Source organism: Bufo bufo, chromosome 5 (assembly GCF_905171765.1).
Source record: "Bufo bufo chromosome 5, aBufBuf1.1, whole genome shotgun sequence".
In the NCBI taxonomy this organism is placed as follows: domain Eukaryota; kingdom Metazoa; phylum Chordata; class Amphibia; order Anura; family Bufonidae; genus Bufo; species Bufo bufo.
Window position 1 is genome coordinate 191,601,159 of NC_053393.1, and position 25,931 is coordinate 191,627,089.

Here is a 25,931-nt window from a genome sequence, read left to right on the forward strand (position 1 = left end):
TGGTGCAAAAAAAATTTTTTTTTTGACTCCATTTTACCAGTGTCATGAAGTACAATATGTGACGAAAAAACAATCTCAGAACGGCCTGGATAAGTCAAACCGTTTTAAAGTTATCAGCACTTAAAGGGACTCTGGTCAGATTTTCAAAAAATGGCCTGGTCCTAAGGTGTAAAAAGGCTGTGTCCTTAAGGGGTTAAGGACCCATGACGTACCGGTACGTCATGAGTTTAAAATGAGATTGCGGCGCCCCGGGGGTTAATCAGAACGGGATGCCGGCTGAAATCATTCAGCCGGCATCCTGTCACAACGCCGGGGGGGGGGGTCATGTGACCCCCCCGTATCAGCGATCGCAGCAAACCGCAGGTCAATTCAGACCTGCGGTTTGCTGCGCTTTTAGCCGATTCTGATCCCCGCAGTCTCTGACCGCGGGGATCAAACTTTAAAATGCCCGAAAGAATGTTTTATTAACCCCCCCCTGCACCCCTGAATGATATTATGTGGGCGGGTGGTGCAGGGGGGGTGTCGCGGGAGGTGCTGGAGGCGGGTGGTGCGGCAGGCGGGATCGCGATCCCACGCCCGCCTCCCCTTCAATAATCGTTGGCGTCTAGTGGGTATACCAAGGTGCCAGCACATTGCTGACACCCTGGTATAAACGGCTGACATCGGTGATGCGATGTCAGCCGTTTAACCCTTTCCATACAGCGGTCCGTACGGACCGCTGTATGGAAAAAGTTAACAGTAAGAGGGAGCTCCCTCCCTCTCCCATTGGGGGGCTGCTGTGCCTTTGCAGCACCCCGATGGAGAGGGAGAGAGCCCCCAGACAGCCCCCCGACAGACCCGTCCTTACCCTTCCCCGTCTGCGAAGTTCTGACAACTACTGAGCAGACGGGGAAGGTTCCCATGGCAACAGGACGCCGTCTCAGGCATCCTGCTGTCCATGGTGCTGAACAGATCTGTGCTAAAGGCAGAGATCTGTTCAGACAAAGTGTAAGTAAAATACAGTACAGTACAATATATATTGTACTGTACTGTATTATACAGACATCAGACCCACTGGATCTTCAAGAACCAAGTGGGTCTGGGTCCAAAAAAAAGTGAAAAAAAGTGAAAAAAAAGTAAAAATCAAAGAACACATTTATCACTGATTAGCTCTCTGATTGGCTCTTAGACTATGGAAACACTAAAACATGATTTTTTTTGTTTCAAAAATGAAATCATTGTGTAAAACTTAAATAAATAAAAAAAAAGTATACATATTAGGTACCAACGCGTCCGTATCGACCTGCTCTATAAAAATATCACATGACCTAACCCCTCAGGTGACCACCGTAAAAAATAAAAATAAAAACGGTGTAAAAAAAACAATTTTTTGTCATCTTACGTCACAAAAAGTGTAATAGCAAGCGATCAAAAAGTCATATGCACCCCAAAATAGTGCCAATCAAACCGTCATCTCATCCCGCAAAAAATGAGACCCCACTTAAGATAATCTCCCAAAAACTGAAAAAACTATGGCTCTTAGACTATGGAGACACTAAAACATTTTTTTTGTTTTAAAAATGAAATCATTGTGTAAAACTTAAATAAATAAATAAAAAAGTATACATATTAGGTATCGCCACGTCCGTGACAACCTGCTCTATAAAATTACCACATGATCTAACCTGTCAGATGAATGTTGTAAATAGCAAAAAATAAAAACGTGCCAAAAAATCAATTTCTTGTTACCTTGCCGCACAAAAAAGTGTAATATAGAGCAACCAAAAATCATATGTACCCTAAACTAGTACCAACAAAACTGCCACCCTATCCCGTAGTTTCTAAAATGGGGTAACTTTTTTGGAATTTCTACTCTAGGGGTTTATCAGGGGGCTTCAAATGGGACATGGTGTCAAAAAAACAGTCCAGCAAAATCTGCCTTCCAAAAACCGTATGGCGTTCCTTTCCTTCTGTGCCCTGCCGTGTGCCCGTACATCGGTTTACGACCACATATGGGGTGTTTCTGTAAACTACAGAATCAGGGCCATAAATAATGAGTTTTGTTTGGCTGTTAACCCTTGCTTTGTAACTGGAAAAAAAATATTAAAATGGAAAATCTGCCAAAAAAGTGAAATTTTGAAATTGTATCTCTATTTTCCATTAAATCTTGTGCAACGCCTAAAGGGTTAACAAAGTTTGTAAAATCAGTTTTGAATACCTTGAGGGGTGTAGTTTCTTAGATGGGGTCACTTTTATGGAGTTTCTACTCTAGGGGTGCATCAGGGGGCTTCAAATGGGGCATGGCGTCAAAAAACCAGTCCAGCAAAATCTGGCTTCCACAAACCAAACGTCGCACCTTTCACTCTACGCCCCGCTGTGTGGCCGTACAGTAGTTTTTCGGCCACATATGGGGTGTTTCTGTAAACGGCAGAGTCAGGGCAATAAAGATACAGTCTTGTTTGGCTGTTAACCCTTGCTTTGTTAGTGGAAAAAATGGGTTAAAATGGAAAATTAAGCAAAAAAATGAAATTCTCAAATTTCATCCCCATTTGCCAATAACTCTTGTGCAACACCTAAAGGGTTAACGAAGTTTGTAAAATCAGTTTTGAATACCTTGAGGGGTGTAGTTTATATAATGGGGTCATTTTTGGGCGGTTTCTATTATGTAAGCCTCGCAAAGTGACTTCAGACCTGTAGTGGTCCCTAAAAATTGGGTTTTTGTAAATTTCTGAAAAATTTAAAGATTTGCTTCTAAACTTCTAAGCCTTGTAACATCCCCAAAAAATAAAATATCATTCCCAAAATGCTGCAAACATGAAGTAGACATATGGGGAATGTAAAGTCATCACAATTTTTGGGGGTATTACTATGTATTACAGAAGTAGAGAAACTGAAACTTTGAAATTTGCTAATTTTTCAAGATTTTTGGTAAATATGGTATTTTTTTATGCAAAAAAATAAACTTTTGACCCAATTTTTGCAGTGTCATGAAGTACAATATGTGACGAAAAAAACAATCTCAGAACGGCCTGGATAAGTCAAAGCGTTTTAAAGTTATCAGCACTTAAAGTGACACTGGTCAGATTTGCAAAAAATGGCCAAGTCCTTAAGGTGAAATAGGGCTGAGTCCTTAAGGGGTTAATGTGTTTTGCACTCTTTTTTTTGTGGTTGATCTATTCCCTATTCTTTCAGATAATTTTTTGCAGTTTTATTTAGTACATGCATCCCTGAGCCATGTTTCCTCGAGCTGCTGATATAGCTTGTCGCAGACTCGAAGTTGAGTACATGGTTTGTACTGTCCCACACCATAGGCCCCAAACTCTATTAAACTTTTGCGGTTTATTGCGATGTTTGTACACTAGTACTCTATATGGTAGAATCTGATTTATCTGCATTTTCCACATGGTCAAGTTCGGTGTATTAGGGCTGTACTATCTCAAAGCAATACAGTTGCATGCCATAAACAGGGATTCCCTCAGGAATGTTGTCATGTAATTATCCCAATTGTCTTCATTTAGTACCCCTAATATGCAGACTTCAGGTATACAAGTCACTTGAACCGGAAGTAGATGGGAAAGAAAATCAGTCACATCCCTCCAAAATGTGGCTATTGGATTGCAGCTCCATATCATTTGCCAAAAGTCCGCCTCCAATTCCCCGCACTGCGGATATGCTATAGATGACAATCTGCCCATTCTATACATCCTAGTTGGTGTTAAATATGTTTGATGCATGATGTTTAATTGGATCATTTTATTGTTGATTGAGGGAGATACCTGTAAATGTTATTCTAATAAAGCTGTTATGGATTCATCAGTGAGTGTGGGTATCTTTCTTTTCCATTTGTCAATTACTGGAAGAGGGTTTGCACTAATCTTTGCATGTACCAAATGAGAATAGATTGCCGATACTAATCCTCTGGGGCCCTGAGTTTTGACAACTCCTATAAGTGGATATTTGGATACTCTTGGGGCTATTATGTGGAAATTTACTCTGTATCGCCTCCCTAAGCTGCAAGTATGAGAAGGAATGGGTCCGTGATATATATTACTTTTGTGCCAAAGCCTAGAAAGTCATTATAATCCCTTGGTCATAAAAATCCCCAAGGGTACTTGCTCCCGCCAATTTCCATTTGTCCGCTCCCATCACCACCTGCATATTTAGTATGGACTGATTATCCCATAAAGGTATGTCTGAGACCACCTCTGTGAATTTGGACAGTGATTTAGCTTCTTTCCAGACTGTCTGTGCCAATTTTTGCAGTGGCAACATGGACCTTTGAAACTTAGGTGACCCCTCTAAAAGCGACCATAGGGTATTGCAGTTTAGATAGGTTTTTAAGAAGTACTCAGAGGTCGGTATGTCCATTGTTGTGAACCAGGTGCTAATGAGCCATATCTTACCGGCTAAGTAATATGTAAAATAGTCCAGTAGGGCCATTCCTACCTCTATTTTTGGGCGTTTTTAGTGTATCCAGCATTTAAATTTGTTCCTTATGTGTTCAATTAGTGGGCAGATATTAAGTGTTAGCGCCTGGGACTGCCGTTTAGTAATTATGACTCCTAGATATTTAAATGTGTCCACTACTTTCAACTGAGCTACATGAAAAGCTCCATTCCAATCAGTCCTGCCCAGTGGCATGTATACTGATTTCACCCAGTTAATTCTCAAGCCTAAATAATCCCCAAATTCGTCTATCAAAGTTACCACACTACTAAGTGACGAATCAGGTGAGGACAAATACAAGATCATATCGTCAGCATACAGTCCTATACGAATCTCCCTCTCTCCCATAGTCACTCCGGTTATGGTGTTACTATTTCTCACCTTAACCGTTGTTGTGTTCCGTTCTGCAAAATAGGGTTCTGTTGTTCCCTGATCCATTTCCGTTTTTGTTTCCGTGTGTCTTCCTTGATTTTTGGAGGATCACCAGACATGAAAAGTGAAAAAAAAATCTAAGTCAAGTTTGCCTTGCAAATGATAGGCAAAAAACAGACTCGGACGCGCGGATGCGGATGACTATCTTGTGTGCCTCCGTGTTTTTTCACGGACCCATTGACTTGAATGGGTCCGCGAACCATTGTCTGTGAAAAAAATAGGACAGGTCATATTTTTTTGACGGACTGGAAACACGGATCACGGAAGCGGATGACAAACGGTGCATTATCCGAGTTTTCAACTGACCCATTGAAAGTCAATGGGTCCGCAGAAAATCACGGAACACGGAACAACGGACACGGAACACAACAACGGTCGTGTGCATGAGGCCTAATAGCCAAGGTTTCAATTGCCAAAGCAAACAAAAGTATTGACAGGGGACAGCCCTGTCTCATTCCTCTGTGAAGGGGAAAACTCTCCGATAATTCTCCATTGACTAGCAGCCTGCTTACTGGGCTGCTGTACAGGATGCTAACCCATTTGAGGACTTGAAGACCAAACCCAAAGCCTCGGAGGCAGCAAATACGTCCATTCTATAGAGTCAAATGCCTTGGCTGCGTCCAGTGAAGCCAGGGCCCAGTCTGCATTCAGTTAATGTCCCAGCTGAGTGACCACCTGTACCATTCTTATGTTCTCTGTAGTAGACTTCCCTGGCATAAAACCTGTTTGGTCTGGATGGACCAGTGATAGAATTACCCGGTTAAGGCGAGTTGCTAATATTTTGGTTAGTATTTTGTAATTCACATTTAACAGTGCTATGGGCCTTTAGGATCCACAGTCAAGTGGGCCCTTGTCAGGTTTGAGTAAAAGTATTATGGTGGCTTCCCTATATGACTCCAGTAATTGTCCCGTTTCCAGCGCTGAGTGAAAAGTAGCTAACAGTTGGGGGGCCAACACCTCTGCATATTTGGCATATACCTCCTTGGGGACCCCATCTGGTTCTGGGGATTTCCCATTGTTAAGGTCTGCTATTGCTTGGAGTATTTCTTCCAAACATATAGGTTGGTCCAATTGGACGCTTTGTGATGTAGTGAGTTTAGAGAGAGGGATACCTTCCAAGTATGCAGCTATCTCTGTTTCCGATGCTTTTTAGTGATGAGCGGCAGGGGTCATATTCGAATTTGCAATATTTCGCTAATATTTTGTAGAATATTCGGCAAATATTTGCGAATTCGAATATTCGTTATACTCTATGATTTTTTTACTCGAAAAATCGACAAGGTAATGATCATATGCGATGCGAATTTTCATTATGCGAATTTTTATCGCAAATTTTTCAATTGCCGAGCAAAAATATGATTCCTCCCTGCTTCTTGCTTGTGGGCAAATGAGTCATAGCACTATATCGAATATATAAGTTTTTTCGAATATTCGTAATATTCTAAAACAAGAATATATAGCAATACAGTGAATATTCTAAAAAAACGAATGAAGAGCAATTTAGCTAATATAGTGCTATAATCTTTTTTTTAATAGTTGTAATTTTTTTCCAATCTGAACTTCAGATGAGAAAAAAATTACAACTATTAGACAAAGAAGATTATAGCACTATATTAGCTAAATTGCTCTATATTCTTTTTTTTTTGAATATTCGCTATATTGCTATATATTGAGTATTCGTAATATTCTAAAACAAGAATATATAGCAATATGGCGAATATTTGAATAAAAAAAATGAATATAGAGAAATTAAGCTAATATAGTGCTATAATCTTTTTTTTCAATAGTTGACATTTTTTTCCAATCTGAACTATGAGACAAAGAAGATTATAGCACTATATTAGCTAAATTGCTTTATATTCTTTTTTTTTTGAATATTCTCTATTTTGCTATATATTCTTGTTTTAGAATATTACGAATATTCGAAAAACAAATATATTCGATATAGTGCTATATATTTGTTTTTTTGAAATAGTCATCATTTTTCCCATTTAAAGTCATGATTCCTCCCTGCTTCTTGCTTGTGGGCCAATGAGTCATTGGCCCACAAGCAAGAAGCAGGGAGGAATCATGTTTTTACTGGGCAATAGGAAAATTCGCATTACAAAAATTCCTAATAAAGAAAATCTTGAATATTCGAAATTGCGAATATATATCAATATATTCTAAATATTAAAATTAAAAATTTGCAATTCAAATATTCGTGATCAACACTAATGCTGTTATGTTGGATTTATATAGATCTTGATAGAAATGTGCAAGGATACTGATGATTGATTCTTGAGTTCTAAGTTCCTGTCCTATGTAATTCCTAACCGCAAAGATTGCCATAGAAGGCGAATTGTGTCGAATTAACTGAGCTAGTAGCTTAGCCGATTGATTCCCCAGCTCGAAAGCAGTCTGTTTCATAAAAAATAGTTTCCTGTCAGCTTTATCTTTGAGTATCGCGAGATACTGTCTACACACTTGTAACCACGCTGATCTATTGGCATCAGTTGGATGACAAATATACTGCTGTTCAAGTGTGGTGCACTGTGACTTGTGGGGACTCACTCTGGTAGACAGGATTAGCGGACACAGTATAGAGGCAACAACAAGTTCTTTGGATCAAACAGTTCAGTGTTTTATTCACACTTTAGGCAAGCAGTCATATTCAAACAAAAAGAGACCTTGCGGTGTTGGTGGTAATTCACACCATGCGGCAATTCTGCCTCAAAGAGTCCTTGCTGATAGCAGCACCAACCTGTTTTTACCCCAAACAGGTAGGAAACCTTCATCCAGACACAAGGCTCCCAGATCCCAATACAGAGATCTAGCTTCTGAGCCCAGATGCCTATTTAAACCACCTCCGGACCGCCTAACGCAGGATCGCGTTCCGGAGGTGGCAGCCCTGCGCAGAGTCACGCATATATGCGTCATCTCGCGATGGCCGAGATTTCCTGTGAACGCGCGCACACAGGCGCGCGCGCTCACAGGAACGGAAGGTAAGAGAGTTGATCTCCAGCCTGCCAGCGGCGATCGTTCGCTGGCAGGCTGGAGATGTGTTTTTTTTTAACCCCTAACAGGTATATTAGACGCTGTTTTGATAACAGCGTCTAATATACCTGCTACCTGGTCCTCTGGTGGTCCCATTTGTTTGGATCGACCACCAGAGGACACAGGTAGCTCAGTAAAGTCCCACCAAGCACCACTACACTACACTACACCCCCCCCCCCCCCCCCGTCACTTATTAACCCCTTATTAGCCCCTGATCACCCCTGATCACCCCATATAGACTCCCTGATCACCCCCCTGTCATTGATCACCCCCCTGTCATTGATTACCCCCCTGTAAAGCTCCATTCAGATGTCCGCATGATTTTTACGGATCCACTGATAGATGGATCGGATCCGCAAAACGCATCCGGACGTCTGAATGAAGCCTTACAGGGGCGTGATCAATGACTGTGGTTATCACCCCATATAGACTCCCTGATCACCCCCCCTGTCATTGATTACACCCCTGTCATTGATCAACCCCCTGTAAAGCTCCATTCAGACGTCCGCATGATTTTTACGGATGCACTGATAGATGGATCCGATCCGCAAAACGCATCCGGACGTCTGAATGAAGCCTTACAGGGGCATGATCAATGACTGTGGTGATCACCCCATATAGACTCCCTGATCACCCCCCTGTAAAGCTCCATTCAGATGTCCGCATGATTTTTACGGATGCACTGATAGATGGATCCGATCCGCAAAACGCATCCGGACGTCTGAATGAAGCCTTACAGGGGCATGATCAATGACTGTGGTGATCACCCCATATAGACTCCCTGATCACCCCCCTGTCATTGATTACCCCCCTGTAAAGCTCCATTCAGATGTCCGCATGATTTTTACGGATGCACTGATAGATGGATCGGATCCGCAAAACGCATCCGGACGTCTGAATGAAGCCTTACAGGGGCATGATCAATGACTGTGGTGATCACCCCATATAGACTCCCTGATCACCCCCTGTCATTGATTACCCCCCTGTCATTGATTACCCCCCTGTAAAGCTCCATTCAGACGTCCGCATGATTTTTACGGATCCACTGATAGATGGATCGGATCCGCAAAACGCATCCGGACGTCTGAATGAAGCCTTACAGGGGCATGATCAATGACTGTGGTGATCACCCCATATAGACTCCCTGATCACCCCCCTGTCATTGATCAACCCCCCTGTCATTGATCAACCCCCCTGTCATTGATCAACCCCCCTGTCATTGATCACCCCCCTGTCATTGATCACCCCTCTGTAAGGCTCCATTCAGATATTTTTTTAGCCCAAGTTAGCAGAATTTATTTTTTTTTTTTCTTACAAAGTCTCATATTCCACTAACTTGTGTCAAAAAATAAAATCTCACATGAACTCACCATACCCCTCACGGAATCCAAATGCGTAAAATTTTTTAGACATTTATATTCCAGACTTCTTCTCACGCTTTAGGGCCCCTAGAATGCCAGGGCAGTATAAATACCCCACATGTGACCCCATTTCGGAAAGAAGACACCCCCAGGTATTCCGTGAGGGGCATATTGAGTCCATGAAAGATTGAAATTCTTGTCCCAAGTTAGCGGAACGGGAGACTTTGTGAGAAAAAAATTAAAAATATCAATTTCCGCTAACTTGTGCCAAAAAAAAAAAAATTCTATGAACTCGCCATGCCCCTCATTGAATACCTTGGGGTGTCTTCTTTCCAAAATGGGGTCACATGTGGGGTATTTATACTGCCCTGGCATTCTAGGGGCCCCAAAGCGTGAGAAGAAGTCTGGTATCCAAATGTCTAAAAATGCCCTCCTAAAAGGAATTTGGGCACCTTTGCGCATCTAGCATGGGTATATGTAAAAAGACACCCCAAAACACATTCCTCAACTTCTCCTGAATACAGAGATACCAGATGTGTGACACTTTTTTGCAGCCTAGGTGGGCAAAGGGGCCCACATTCCAAAGAGCACCTTTCGGATTTCACAGGTCATTTACCTACTTACCACACATTTGGGCCCCTAGAATGCCAGGGCAGTATAACTACCCCACAAGTGACCCCATTTTGGAAAGAACAGACCCCAAGGTATTCGCTGATGGGCATAGTGAGTTCATGGAAGTTTTTATTTTTTGTCACAAGTTTGTGGAATATGAGACTTTGTATGAAAAAAAAAATCAAAAAAAAAATCATCATTTTCCACTAACTTGTGACAAAAAATAAAAAATTCTAGGAACTCGCCATGCCCCTCACGGAATACCTTGGGGTGTCTTCTTTCCAAAATGGGGTCACTTGTGGGGTAGTTATACTGCCCTGGTATTCTAGGGGCCCAAATGTGTGGTAAGGAGTTTGAAATCAAATTCAGGAAAAAATGAGGAGTGAAATCCGAAAGGTGCTCTTTGGAATATGGGCCCCTTTGCCCACCTAGGCTGCAAAAAAGTGTCACACATCTGGTATCCCCGTACTCAGGAGAAGTTGAGGAATGTGTTTTGGGGTGTCTTTTTACATATACCCATGCTGGGTGAGATAAATATCTTGGTCAAATGACAACTTTGTATAAAAAAATGGGAAAAGTTGTCTTTTGCCAAGATATTTCTCTCACCCAGCATGGGTATATATAAAATGACACCCCAAAACACATTCCCCACCTTCTCCTGAGTACGGAGATACCAGATGTGTGACACTTTTTTGCAGCCTAGGTGGGCAAAGGGGCCCATATTCCAAAGAGCACCTTTCGGATTTCACAGGTCATTTTTTACAGAATTTGATTTCAAACTCCTTACCACACATTTGGGCCCCTAGAATGCCAGGGCAGTATAACTACCCCACAAGTGACCCCATTTTGGAAAGAAGAGACCCCAAGGTATTCGCTGATGGGCATAGTGAGTTCATAGAACTTTTTATTTTTTGTCACAAGTTAGTGGAATATGAGACTTTGTAAGAAAAAAATAAATAAAAAAAATCATAATTTTCCGCTAACTTGTGACAAAAAATAAAAAGTTCTATGAACTCACTATGCCCATCAGCGAATACCTTAGGGTGTGTACTTTCAGAAATGGGGTCATTTGTGGGGTGTTTGTACTGTCTGGCCATTGTAGAACCTCAGGAAACATGACAGGTGCTCAGAAAGTCAGAGCTGCTTCAAAAAGCGGAAATTCACATTTTTGTACCATAGTTTGTAAACGCTATAACTTTTACCCAAACCATTTTTTTTTTACCCAAACATTTTTTTTTTATCAAAGACATGTAGAACTATAAATTTAGAGCAAAATTTCTATATGGATGTCGTTTTTTTTTGCAAAATTTTACAACTGAAAGTGAAAAATGTCATTTTTTTGCAAAAAAATCGTTAAATTTCGATTAATAACAAAAAAAGTAAAAATGTCAGCAGCAATGAAATACCACCAAATGAAAGCTCTATTAGTGAGAAGAAAAGGAGGTAAAATTCATTTGGGTGGTAAGTTGCATGACCGAGCAATAAACGGTGAAAGTAGTGTAGGTCAGAAGTGTAAAAAGTGGCCTGGTCTTTCAGGGTGTTTAAGCACTGGGGGCTGAAGTGGTTAAGGACAGCCAGGTGCTGCCAAAACCCGGACCGGATTTAAAATCTGATCCGGTATTTGACCTCATCTGGCTGTAAATCAGCCCAGCAGCACATGCTGGGAGGAAAATACCTGTTTTCCCAGACCAAACCTCTCACTGTGTCACAGACTCTACCTCCATTTCTGAGCGCTTAGTGTCTCTTTTAATATCGGATATACTAGATTGTAGTGCCCCTCGTAGAAACGCCTTTAATGTGTCCCACAAAATTGCTGTATTGGGTTCATTTTCATGTATTTTAAGAAACTCTCGTAGTTGGTATGTGACCCTGTCTGTTGATCCCATGAGGTTCAGCCAGAACGGATGTATATTTATTATGTACATTATTGAGGGAACACTATGTATAAATGTGCCTAGTATTGGCGAGTGGTCTGATATTCCTCTGGGTAGATAGGTAATGGATCGTAAGTTTAACAATGCTAGTTCATTACCTAGTATATAGTCTATCCTAGTTAAGTTGTGACTGCTACTGTGACAGGAGTAAACCTTAGATCTGGAAAATTTAGTTCTCCAGAGATCGTGCGACCGAAATTATGTTAAGCTGCGAAGGGGACCCTATATTTGATGGGCTTGCCATGTCATTAAGTTCATCTAGTGCGGGATTCAACATCATAGTCAGGTCTCCCATGCAGATTACTTTAGCATGTGGGTAAGCGGCCGCAAAGGTGGCTGCTAGGTGTAGGATCTGCATGGAACCAGGGGAGGGTTATAGACTCCTAGTAAAACATATTGTACATTGTCAATAAGAGCATGTACAAAGACATATCTGCCGGGGGGCGGAGCCTAGCCACCGACTGAGATGGACGTGTGAGACTGCTGCTCCTCCATAAAACACCTCTAAACTGCCTTTAATAGCGAACAGAATTACCCCAAAGATGGACAAACACAGCAAAGAAAGCTCAGGGGACCCCCCAGTACCCCAAAGTTTATGGGAAGTCAGTCTGACCTGCAGAAATACTGGAAACCTCAGACCGACCGGGTAGCTGTTACTGACCCCATCATGGCGCTGAGAGCGGGAAACTCAGGGGACCCGGCTTCTGACCTGGGGAGCCTGACAGGGAGCGATCATGGAGATCCTGCAACATCCCTGATCACCAAGACCTTCTTAAAAAAGACCATATTCCAAGCCATGCGACCCATCATGGGAGAATTGTCTGACATTTAATCTGACCTGCGACAGATGAATAGCAGGGACGAGGGTCTGGAGGCTAGGCAAGCCGAGATGGGGACCCTAACTGAATCTATGTTCTCGCGCTCCGCTCAGCACACGGAATACATCAACAGATCTCTCCTCCTCATAGAGGATCAGGAGAATCGGAGCAGGAGAAAGAATATAAGAAATAAACAGCTCACCGAGCAGTACGCGCCTGAATCCTTGAGGAAGGTCGCCATGGAAATCTTCCAATCTTTGCTAGGTCCGGAGAGAGCTGTGTGGTCATAGAGCGCATCCACCGAGCGCTGCGACCTAAGCCCAAACAGGGAGAGCCTCTGCGAGACATCATCTGCGGCCTCCTATCTTTTTTGGAGAAACCTGCCCGATTACCTATGGGGGTGAAGATATCCAGTTCTACCAAGATGTTGCCCCCTCGACACTAGCCAAGCGGCACATCCTGAAGCCACTCTTAGAGGCCCTGCGTGAGAAAGGCATCCAATACACCTGGCTCTTCCCGTTTGGCCTGGCCGTCTGGATTAACGGGAAGAGGCTCACTGTCCACTCGCCGGACGACCTGGAAAGAGTGTGGCTTGCACTGAACATGGAGCCATTAGCTATACCATCATGGCTGCCCTTACCTCCGGAGGAAGATCTCCCATCGTCATCTCAGAAGAACCTGGGACTGCCTCAGGGCTCTGCCGGAACATCCAGGTCTAGAAAAGGAGCTCCGGGATCCCTTTCCTCCAGAGATACCTGAATGCAGAAGAGGACTAGCTTTATATATGAGCCTGTTGCCGTTCGGGCTTACTGTGAGTCACATTGCCGGGACTTATAGGGTTAATAGTTAAGATTCCCCCACATTAGAAGACCACCCTCCTGTTGCCCCTTCTCTACTGGTGTTTAGTCAATGACCAAAAGCAGCAGCGCTCAAGCAGGGCGATATACTTACATAGCCTCTTCTGTTAGACTTCTATGACCCTGGGGCCCCTTCTTTTTCTCGTCACTTGCAGGGATCCACTCCTTGATCGAGTCTCTGCCTGGCTGCGCCGGATCGCATACCTTGTGTGTGCGGGCGGCGCTGCGCTTGCTGCTTGTTCTGGGAGTGGAGGTGTAGTGCCGATCTGGGCGCTTGCTGTGTGTGTGGAGATGCGCTGCCACGATCGGTAAGCGTTCTTCACATAGCAGAGTAATGCTGCTCTCAGTGTTAGATATGTGGTGGTGCAGTTCTGCACTCACTAAATAGAATGTTTATGCAATAAGGTGTAACGTAGCTGCATCGATGTTTTTAGGAGTTTGAGACCTGGGGTTTTAGCTATGTTTTCTGGGTGTGGGTAGAGAATGCTGCCCTGCTCTTGAGTAAGCCATCTCCTCATCATAGGCATTACTCCCTGCCACCTCGCCCATGACCCTGTATGTCACCAATCATCAGACATCCCCCCCTCTAGAGAACGTGTTTGGAGGCTGAACGAGACCCTCCTCGCTGATGCTAACCATAAAGCCAAAATCGCAAAAGCATCTCTGAGTACTTTACCACTAATACTGTGGGACCATCAGCTCCTTCCCCGTCCATTATCTGGGAGGCGCATAAGGCCAAAATTAGGGGTGATCTGATATCTCTAGGATCATTTGCCAAAAAACAGCGCACTTTAGCGCTGTCTAATTTGCTTGATCACATCTCAAAACTAGAGCTCTTCCATAAAAGGAGTCAGGCTCAAGCTGTCCTAAATGAACTCTTAGAAGCCCGCTCAAACCTAAAGAATCTATTAAACTTAACTTCTGCCAAGCTTCTCATGCGTTCCAAATTCCGAGCTTATGCGCACGGTAATAAGGGTAGCAGATTAATGACAGCTCTAGCTAAAAAGCAACTAGACACCTCTCGTATATCCTCCATTAAAACCTCATACGGTAAACAACTTAAAACCACGCCAGATATAGCCAAAGCGTTCTGTGACTTTTATGCCGAGCTTTACAACCAATTATTCCTAGTGTTAAAGCGCCAGCCCTAATAGCGCCAATAACAGATGCTGAGCTCCGTGCAATTCTTACATCGATTCCCTCGGGCAAAAGTCCAGGCCCTGATGGATACCCCATTGTCTATTACAAGACGTTCATAGATATCTTAGCACCACACTTCAGAGATTTGTGTAACCACCTATTGACAGGGGGAACCCTTCCTCCTCAGGCGCTGGAAGCACACATCACCATAATTCCGAAAGCAAACAAAGATCCCTCGTCATGTTGAAATTACAGACCAATCTCCCTCCTGAACACACATATCAAATGGTGGGCGAAGATACTAGCTACCCGACTCCAATCGGTCCTCCCTGACATCATTAATAGGGAACAAGTAGGATTTGTCCACGGCAGACAAGGCAACGAACACACTAAACGCTTGCTGCATTTGATTGATTGGGCTAGATCAAAACACAGACCTTTAGCACTTTTAAGTACTGATGCAGAGAAGGCCTTTGACAGGGTAAGCTGGCAATTCATGTCCGCCGCTATGTCAAGGTTTGGCTTCTCCCCCCAGTTAATCAGTGCAGTATTGACACTCTACTCAGCCCCCGGGTTAATGGCTCTCTTCCCCCCCCTTTCTCCATCGCCAACGGTACCAGGCAAGGTTGCCCCCTGTCTCCGGTGTTATTTATAATTGTAATGGAAACCCTATTATGCAAAATTCGTCAAAATCATATGATTTCTGGACTCATCGTGAATAAACACACTCATGTTGCAGCGGCCTTTGCGGACGATCTGCTTGTTTTAACATCCAACCTCCTTCCCGGAACTAGTGAGAATTTTTGAAGAATTTGGCTCCTTATCCAATTTCAAGATAAATTTTAGTAAATCACAAGCGCTCAACATAACGTGTATACTGTGGGATACCAGCTCACTATATCTGCGGTAGGAATGTATCCGCGTGCTCGGTGTCCTGGTTTTTCAACCTCCTTGTTCAGGTACATAGAAAATGAGTAAAATTAGACTCCAGCACTCACTTTTTTTCGAAGTATCAAGTTCTCCCTTTATTCGAAAAGTCTTATTCGTAAAAGTGACGAATAAGACTTTTCGAAACGCGTCAAAAACAGCCTGTACCAAGAGAGATCTTGAGCCCTGTACTGTCCGTGTGTAACTTGAATAAAGGGAGAACTTGATACTTCGAAAAAAAGTGAGTGCTGGAGTCTAATTTTACTCATTTTCAACATAACGTGCTCAGGAAATGTGGTCCTAGAACTCCAACGTACCATCCCATTCACATGGGCCCCGCACTCTAAACAATATCTCGGCGTTCATATCTCGGCCAACCCATCGGATCTATTTAACTTAAACTACGCTCCAGTTCTGAAAGACATACGTCAGCAGCACCTCCAGACAGTGAAGCTCCCATTTGTCTCCTGGATGGGCAGAAAAAAATACTTAAAGGCTTACATTGTCCCCAAATTCATTTATCTCATACAAATGCTACCTATCTGGCTGCCCAATTCCTATTTTACTGATATCAAAAGAATTTTCTCCACCTTCATTTGGAAGAGCAAGAAAGCTAGAGTAGCCTACTCGACCATAACAAGAGAAAGGAGGTTTGGAGGGTTTGGGCTACCAGATATTCGCCTTTATTATAAGGCCACCCAAGTGATCAGGGGATTGGACATATTAGCTGGAGAACCAACGTCGATGTGCGCCCATCTGGAAGCCGCCACCCTCACTTACAGAGAAAAACTCGCCTTATGGGGGTTCCGCCCCTGCCTGCATAATTCCACAAATATTTCTTATATGTGGAAAGCGGTTCTAGCGGAATGGTCTAAGCTGTTTACAGAAAATGAGATGAGATTCCCGCACACTCGTCTCCCTCTATCTCTGTTACAAGCACACATTCACAAAGATATAATTGAAGCCTCAGGCATCTGGGCACTTCTTCACAACCATTTACTTGATAGTATCAGAGACCAAAATGGGGAGCTAGATTGGTCATTCATACTGGGCACCACTGGTGAAAAAAGCATCTTTCCTGCAGATACTAAGCTTCCGTAAGGACATTAAGAAGCTCGAGATGCCTCCCCCCCATAACACCACACCAATGTGGCTTAAAGAACGAGTGGGGACACCCCTCCCAGCTTCAAAGGCCCTATCCAAAATGTATAAGCTCCTTCTTTCAGTTGCCCCGCGAACTATGTCGCATATAACTGCCTGGGAAACAGAACTTTCGACAAATTTTTCGCCTCCGGAAAAGGCAGCCATTTTAACCAACTCCCATGGCTTTTCACGTTGTGTAATAGTGCAGGAGAACTCCTTCAAACTCATGACCAGGTGGTATAAAACGCCTGTATTTCTCCACAAATTAAATCCTTCCATACCAGATGTATGTTGGAGGTGTGGCACTGAGCCGGGATCACTGTCTCACATTTGGTGGAGCTGCGGTAACATACGCCCCTTCTGGCTCCAAGTTGAATCTACTATTAACCAGGTATGCGCCCCACAATATCCATTGGTGCTTGACCCTAAACTAGTACTACTCTGGTGCCCAAATCATACCTTTACCCCGTCAAAAGCTAATTTACCCACGATGCTACTCACAGCAGCCAGGCTACTAGTCCCGCTGAAATGGAAATCGGATAGACCCCCGTCACAATCAGAATGGTTGGATAAAGCAGATCAGATATATCGCCTAGAAGAGTTAGCGTCTTGGGAATTGGGAAACCGCCAGAAATTCCTAAAGGTCTGGCAACCATGGAGGCTTTTTCGTGGCTTTGCCTGATCCTCAGAGCGACCTTCTCTCCCTCCCCTCCCCCCCTCCCTTTTTTCCTTCCTACATGTTGCCCGCACATCACTCTACATGTTGTCCTCTGTCCACCCTTGTCTACGTGTTATTGTGATCCCTGGGAACACCTTTTTGGCTACATTAAGAGCCTGACAAATATTTGGTTCTTACAATTCTGTTTGTAACATGATTACCTACTAGTCTTGATATCAAACAAATGTTGTTGTGTACATGCATACTGTTTGAGGTTGTGATTATTCAAACATTATCTGTACCTGTTAAGAAGTATCTATATCTTCCTGGAACACTATGCTGATGTTTAATAAAAAGAAAATTGGCAAAGACATTTCTGCCTTCCATATAAGTGACCAGATCTTTTGCCTCCCATCTTGGTTGTTTGTGTATTAGCAGAGATACCCCCCCTTGAGGAAGAAAAATGGCAGGAGTGCGTGGACCATTGACTTCTTTAGGGCCATAGATGTAGTAGGTGTCAGATGTGTCTCTTGTAGACAAAGTATTTGTGGGTTGGAGTTTCTAATAAAGGCGAGCACCATTGACCTTTTTTGTGCAGTGCCTAAACCCCTAACATTCCATGAAAGAATTTTCAACTCCGCCATGGAATCCTGAGCATAAATGTAGTATCAGGAGCTGAACATACTGCAGTGGCTGTAATGGAATATAGCCTAGCCAGTCCACTGATGACCAGTCTTTAGAGAGTTTTAAGGGTTCCCTCTTCTTGGTGATCTTCGCCGTAAGGCTAGCCACTCAGCAACTTCTCCGGGTGAAGTGAAGAAAACCACTTTATCTCCGTCTACCACTTTTAATTTCGCAGGATATCCCATGGAATAGAATATGTTGGCCTCTCTCAGCCGCCGTTTCACATTTATGAAGGTGGCGTGTTGTTTTTGTAGCTCCATGGAAAAATCTGGAAAGATGGAGACTCTGGTATTGTCGTATTTGATTTCTTGCCGTCTTCTGGCTAGAACCAATATCATGTCTTTAGCTTTGCAATTGAGAAATCTTGCCAGCATGGGTCGAGGTGGGGCTCCAGGTGGTGGAGGTCTAGCTGGTACTCTATGAGCCCTTTCAACTGCATCCGGGAAAAGTTCTTTTATCCACCTTTCTATAAACTCATCTGGTACTCGGCCCTCCACTCTTTCAGGCAAGCCAATGATTCTTATGTTATTTCTTCGGAGCCTATTTTGTAGGTCATCTGCTTTCTGTTTCCAGAGTTCTGGTTTAGGATCTGGGAACAATGGCCATCACATCTTCTATGCGTGATATACATTCTTCAGTATGTTGGTTATGCATGTCTTGACGCAGGAGGCCTAGATCAATCTTAACTTCATCCAATTTCCCTGTAAGAGATGTCTTGCAGGCCTCTAGGACTTGTGTTGTTACTTGTTTGAGGGTAGGTTCATCATGAGCTTCCTCTGGAGCTGTTGCAGGTACTGCAGTATCTGATACAGTGCTAGCCCTAGTACGCATATTCCGCTGCGGTAAAGGAGACCGCGGCGCCTCGTCTGGTTGTCTTGCAAACTCTCTCAGTTTATCTGCAGCACTTTGTGCTTTTTGTGGCCCCATTATTATATTGATTCAAAGGTTGATATATCTGAAGCAGGGCTGTTGTGAACACTTATATAGTGCAATTATTTTCTTTCTTGTGATTATGGTGCCTGCCAGGGAAGTGTGCATGATATGTGAAGGCTGCCCTGCCCTCCTATTTTATGAGTATCGTCCCGACTAGTGATGAGCGGCAGGTGCCATATTCGATTTAGATGAAATTCGCGAATATTCGATAGAATATTCGTTTTATATTCGTCGAAATCGAATATTCGTCATTATTCTTGTTATCGCGATTAATATGCGATTTAAATAATCGCGTATTGCGATTTTAACTTAAAGAGGACCTTTCACAACTGTACAAAATAAAAACTAACTAGATCAGTGGGCAGAGCGGCGCCCAGGGGTCCCCCTGCACTTACTAGTATGTCTGGGCGCCGCTCCGTTCGCCCGGTATAGGCTCCGGTGTCTGCGCTCCCTCTGACTGATTTCTTGTATGAGGCGTGTCTTGCTGCAGCGCTGGCCAATCGCAGCGCACAGCTCATAGCCAGGCCAGGCTATGAGCTGTGTGCTGCGATTGGCCAGCGCTGCAGCAAGACACGCCTCATACAAGAAATCAGTCAGAGGGAACGCAGACACCGGAGCCTATACCGGGCGAACGGAGCGGCGCCCAGACATACTAGTAAGTGCAGGGGGACCCCTGGGCGCCGCTCTGCCCACTGATCTAGTTAGTTTTTATTTTGTACAGTAGTGAAAGGTCCTCTTTAAAGGCTACTCTCCTATTGAAATAGCAATGCGATTAATTCAAGTTATAATAATCGAATTTCGATTTTAACTTAGCACTGCTATATTCCATATTCGTTAATTCTAGCTTAATATGGAATATAGCAGTGCTAAGCTAAATCGAAATTCGATTATTATAACTTGAATTTTTTTTTTTTTTATTGTTATATTTTTTTCTTTCCCACTTCCCTAAAGTTGTTCTTACCTGTCCTTTGGATTCCTGGCTTCCTGGCTGCTCCAGTCAGTGCCCGTTGCTGCTTCTGCCGACTTCCGTGCTCATGGAGCGTCCCCATCACCATGGGAACGTCTCCATATACTAGAATGTACTGTCGGATTTGAGAATTACGTGAAAAATCGCAATTCGATTATTTCAAGTTATAATAATCGAATTTCAATTTTAACTTAGCACTGCTATATTTCATTCTAGCCTAATATGGAATATAGCAGTGCTAAGTTAAAATCGAAATTCGATTATTATAACTTGAATTAATCGAATTGCGATTTCAACCTGGTTTACTATGGTTGGCTTGGTAGAATTAGCGAATATGACGAATGTATTCGTCATATTCCACAAAACGAATATAACGAATGTATTCGTCATATTCCACAAAACGAATATAACGAATGTATTCGTCATATTCCACAAAACGAAGATAACGAAATATTCTGCATCTTCGTTTTAGCTACCTATTCATCAACTTCGCTAATTCTAGCAATCATATAGGAAAGTTTACTATAGAGACAGCTAAGTTTAATTCACTATGCGATTATATGACTGCTTTTTAAAAAAAAAAAGAATAATTATAATACCTGATAATTATTATAATTATTCTATTTATAAAAAAAAGCAAAGTAATATAATCGCATAGCGAATTAAACTTAGCTATCTCTATAGTAAACTTTCCTATTTGATTGCTAGAATTAGCGAAGTTGACGAATAGGTAGCTAAAACGAAGATGCAAAATACTTCGTTATCTTCGTTTTGTGGAATATAACGAATACATTCGTCATATTCGCTAATTCTACCAAGCCAACCATAGTAAACCAGGTCCAAGTTGAAATCGCAATTCGATTAATTCAAGTTATAATAATCGAATTTCGATTTTAACTTAGCACTGCTATATTCCATATTAGGCTAGAATTAAATATAGCAGTGCTAAGTTAAAATCGAAATTCGATTATTATAACTTGAATTAATCGAATTGCGATTCTTCACGTAATTCTCAAATCCGACAGTACATTCTAGTATATGGAGACGTTCCCATGGTGATGGGGACGCTCCATGAGCACGGAAGTCGGCAGAAGCGGCAACGGGCACTGACTGGAGCAGCCAGGAAGCCAGGAATCCAAAGGACAGGTAAGAACAACTTTAGGGAAGTGGGAAAGAAAAAAATATAACAATAAAAAAAAACAAAAAAAAACAAATATTCGAAATATCGAATTTATATCACTATATTCGAAATATTCGCGAATTAGCGAAGTGCCGATATTCACGAAAAAATTCGATATTCGAATATTCGCGCTCAACACTAGTCCCGACAGATGGGGTAGAGGACTTTTTATGGCACTGGCCACTTTGTGGTGGAGCTGGATTCTCAGCTGCACTTGCCTGCTGTGCTGCTCAGGGTTCCCTTCTGATGCCGCTGGGGAATCTGGCAATATGGCCGACTGGCGGAAAAAACGGCAGGGACTTGCCACGCCTGCTGCACCCAGTCTTACTCTGTTTATGTGCCTCTCTGCTCGCTCTGACTTTTCTCCACGTGCCTCTCACCTCTTCTCCGGCGCAGCTGCACTGTGCACATCCACTTCTCAGCTTTCCTCCAGGCGCTCGTGGTCTCGGTGTTCGCACCGCTCCCTCCGGTTCTCTGCAGGGTGAGTCGGGTGTGCGCTGGCTTCCTGTTAGTTGTAGGGCCCCTCCAGGAGGTTTATGTCGCTGGTGCTGGCTGTTAAGATACAGAATTTCTCCTATAGTGCTGTGCCTGCCACGGAGCTCAGCTCAAACACGTCCAGACATCTTGGCTGCTGGCCACACCCCCATCAAGACTGGCATTTTAGATGCTGGTCCTAATGTCCCCTATAGCTGGCGGTGAATCCACTGGAGTTATGTAGAGCCACCGCCCATTCTAAATGTAAGACAGCTTCCTAGCTGTCTTACATTTAGACCAATTTCTACGCCTAAAACAGGCATAGAAAATGGTAAATGAGAGAGGCCTGTCCGCCCATCTCCGTTCCTGCCCAATTTTTTAAACCTGGCGTGAGCGAGGAAAAGTCACAGATTGCGGCGCAAAGGATCTTTGCACCGCAATCTGTGCCATAAATAAGTTTAATATAGGCATATTTCTGGTTAGTAAATCACCCCCTTAGTGTCTGTCACGGTCCCTCCAGTGACAGAGGTTAGAAGTAGAGTTGAGCGAACACCTAGATGTTCGGGTTCGGGGAATTCGGCCGAACTTTAAAAAAAAGTTTAGGTTCGGGACCCGAACTTGATCCAAACTTGGACCCCAACCCCAACCCCATTGAAGTCAATGGGGACCCGAACTTCACTTTATTATTTTCCGTTATAACATGGTTATAACGGAAAATAATAGTATTCGTGAAAACTCAGATCCGACAGTATATTCTAACACAGAGGTGTTCCCATGGTGATGGGGACGCTTCAAGTTAAAATATACCATCGGATTGGAGAAAACTCTGATCCGAAGGTATATTAATATTACCCGAACACCGAACCGAACCTGAACTTTTACTGAAATGTTCGGGTTCAGTTGCCGAACACCGTAAAGTTCGGTACGAACCCGAACTTTACAGTTCGGGTTCGCTCAACCCTAGTTAGAAGATCTGAGTGTCACGGAACCATGAACCAGACGTACAACAAGAGATAAGTGAAAATAAGAAGGCTTTATTGAAAATAAAGCTGTAAAGCAAAAGTCCAAACGGATGGTGAAACCGAGCAGAGTCTTTGCGAAGCCAGAGGTCAGGAACCAGAAGGGTAGTCAGACGAAGCCAGGATCAGGAACCAGCAGGGTAGTCAGACGAAGCCAGGATCAGGAACCAGCAGGGTAGTCAGACGAAGCCAGGATCAGGAACCAGCAGGGTAGTCAGACGAAGCCAGGATCAGGAACCAGCAGGGTAGTCAGACGAAGCCAGGATCAGGAACCAGCAGGGTAGTCAGACGAAGCCAGGATCAGGAACCAGAAGCAGCAGCAGTCTAGAAGCATGTGAACACAGGAGGACCAAGCAAGGAACTGAAGCCACAGACCTCCTATATATATGAGCTAGGCATCCAGCTCCTCCCAGGGGAAGGAGGAGCCGCAGGGTGGAAGGCTACAAGAAACCCAGAACCCAAGATGGCCGCCAGCACATGTCAAACGAAGGAGAGCAGCAAGCAGGTAAGACCATGACAGTACCTCCCCCTCAAGGGCCCCTCCTCCGCGGAGCACAAAACGGTTTCTGAGGGAAGCGTGCGTGGAAGGCTCGGAGCAAGGCAGGAGCATGGACATCTGCGGAGGGAACCCAGGAACGCTCCTCTGGACCATAACCACGCCAATGGACCAAAAACTGCAACCGACCGCGGACCAGGCGTGAGTCCAGGATATTGCTCACCTCATATTCCTCACGATTGCCCACTTGGACCGGACGAGGCCGAGGAACCGAGGAAGTGAAACGATTACACACCAGTGGCTTCAACAGGGAGACATGAAACACGTTGGAGATCCGCATGCCAGGAGGAAGCGCAAGGGCATAGGCTACCGGGTTTACCCTGCGAAGCACTCGGAAGGGACCAACAAAGCGAGGCGCCAGCTTGGGAGTGGGCACTCGAAGGTTGAGGTTGCGGGGGGACAACCATACACGATCTCCGACCTGGTAGGAAGGAGCAGGCGCTCGTCTGCGATCAGCCTGGAGTCTCTGGCGCTGCGCAGAGACCTCAAGGGACTTCTGGATCTGTACCCAAGAAGCACGTAGGACGGAAAGGTGATCCTCCACAGCCGGAATATCCTGGGGAGAGAATACCTCCGGTAACACGGCAGGTTGGAACCCATAATTGGCCATGAAGGGAGACGTCCCAGAGGAAGAGTTCACCGCCGTGTTCCTGGCAAACTCAGCCCAAGGCAGGAGGTCAACCCAATTGTCTTGGTGATCGGAGACATAGCAACGAAGGAATTGCTCCAAGGCCTGATTGGATCGTTCTGCGGCCCCATTGGACTGAGGGTGGTAGGCCGAGGAGAAGGAGAGATGAATCCCCAACTGGGAGCAAAAGGCGCGCCAGAACCTGGACACAAACTGACTCCCCCGATCCGACACAATCTCCTTAGGCAAACCGTGCAACCGGAAGACCTCCCTGGCAAAAATCGTGGCCAACTCTTGTGCAGAGGGTAACTTCTTGAGAGGAACACAGTGGCACATTTTGGAAAACCGATCCACAATCATGAGAATGACCGTATGGCCTCGGGATGCAGGGAGGTCCACAATGAAATCCATCCCCAGGTGTGACCATGGGCGCTCCCCGGTGGCTATGGGTTGCAGAAGGCCCAACGGAAGGTGCCGAGGGGACTTACTCTGGGCACAAACGGAGCATGCCGCTACATATGCGGCGATGTCGGAACGTAGGGAAGGCCACCAGAACAGACGTGAAACAGCCCAGGACAGCTGATTCTTTCCAGGATGCCCCGCGGTCTTGGAGTTATGGTAGGTTCGCAACAACCGAGTGCGCAACTCCTCAGGCACAAAACATCTGCCGTTGGGTCTCCCAGAGGGAGCACCAGATTGAGCTGCCAAAATCTGCTCACCCAGGGGAGAGGTCAGGCTGGTGCGAATGGCGGCCAGGATCTGATTCGGAGGTATGACCGAAGTCGGAATCGACTCCTCCCTGGACAGCTCGGAGTACTGCCGTGATAAGGCATCCGCCCTGATGTTCTTGGAACCGGGTAGGTAGGAGACCACGTAATTAAAACGTGACAAGAACAGAGCCCACCTGGCCTGACGTGGTGTCAATCTCTTGGCCTCAGAAAGGTAGGTCAGATTCTTGTGGTCCGTCAGGATGAGAACCGGAACCACCGAACCCTCGAGCAAGTGCCTCCATTCTTTAAGGGCCTGCACGATGGCCAATAACTCCCTGTCACCAATCTGATAGTTGCACTCCGCGGAAGACAGTTTCCGGGAGTAAAACCCACAAGGAAGCAGAGGACCCTCTGGTGTTCTACGCTGAGACAGAAGGGCGCCTACTCCCGTCTCAGACGCGTCCACCTCGAGGACAAAGGGCAACCCAGGGTTGGGATGCGACAGAATCGGAGCCGACACAAAGGCGGACTTTAGGGCCTCAAAAGCTCGGATGGCCTCGAGCGGCCAGACCTGGGAATTACTGCCCTTCCTGGTCAGATCCGTGAGAGGCTTGGCCAGCATGGAAAAGTCCCTGATGAACTTCCGATAATAATTGGCGAAGCCCAAAAAGCGCTGCAGGGAACGAAGACCACTGGGCTGGGGCCACTGTAAGACAGCCGAAACCTTCTCAGGATCCATGGAGAACCCCTCAGCGGAAATGATGTAACCTAAGAAGGTTACCTGGGATCGGTGAAATTCGCATTTCTCAAGCTTACCGAACAGCTTGTTCTCTCGTAACCGTTGCAACACTCGTCTGACATCCAGAATGTGGGCCTCCATGGATTCAGAATATACCAAGATGTCATCCAAATAGACTACCACACACTGCTGCAACAGGTCACGGAAAACATCGTTGATGAATTCCTGAAAGACTGCGGGCGCATTGCACAACCCAAAGGGCATAACCAAGGATTCGTAATGACCGGTCCTGGTGTTAAACGCGGTCTTCCACTCATCGCCCGCCTTGATCCTTACCAGGTTATATGCCGCCCTCAGGTCGAGTTTGGTAAAGACCGTGGCCCCTTTAAGGCGATCGAACAGCTCGGAAATCAAGGGTATCGGGTAAGCGTTCTTGATCGTGATGCGATTGAGACCCCTGTAATCGATGCAAGGCCTCAACTCACCGCCCTTCTTTTTCACAAAGAAAAATCCAGCCCCTGCCGGGGACGAAGACTTGCGAATGTGTCCGCGTGAAAGCGCCTCCCTCACGTACTCCTCCATGGCCTCATTCTCCGCTACCGACAGTGGATAGACTTTGCCACGAGGAGGAACGGCACCAGATTGTAACTCTATGGCACAATCGTATGGGCGGTGCGGAGGTAGGGCAACCGCGCGC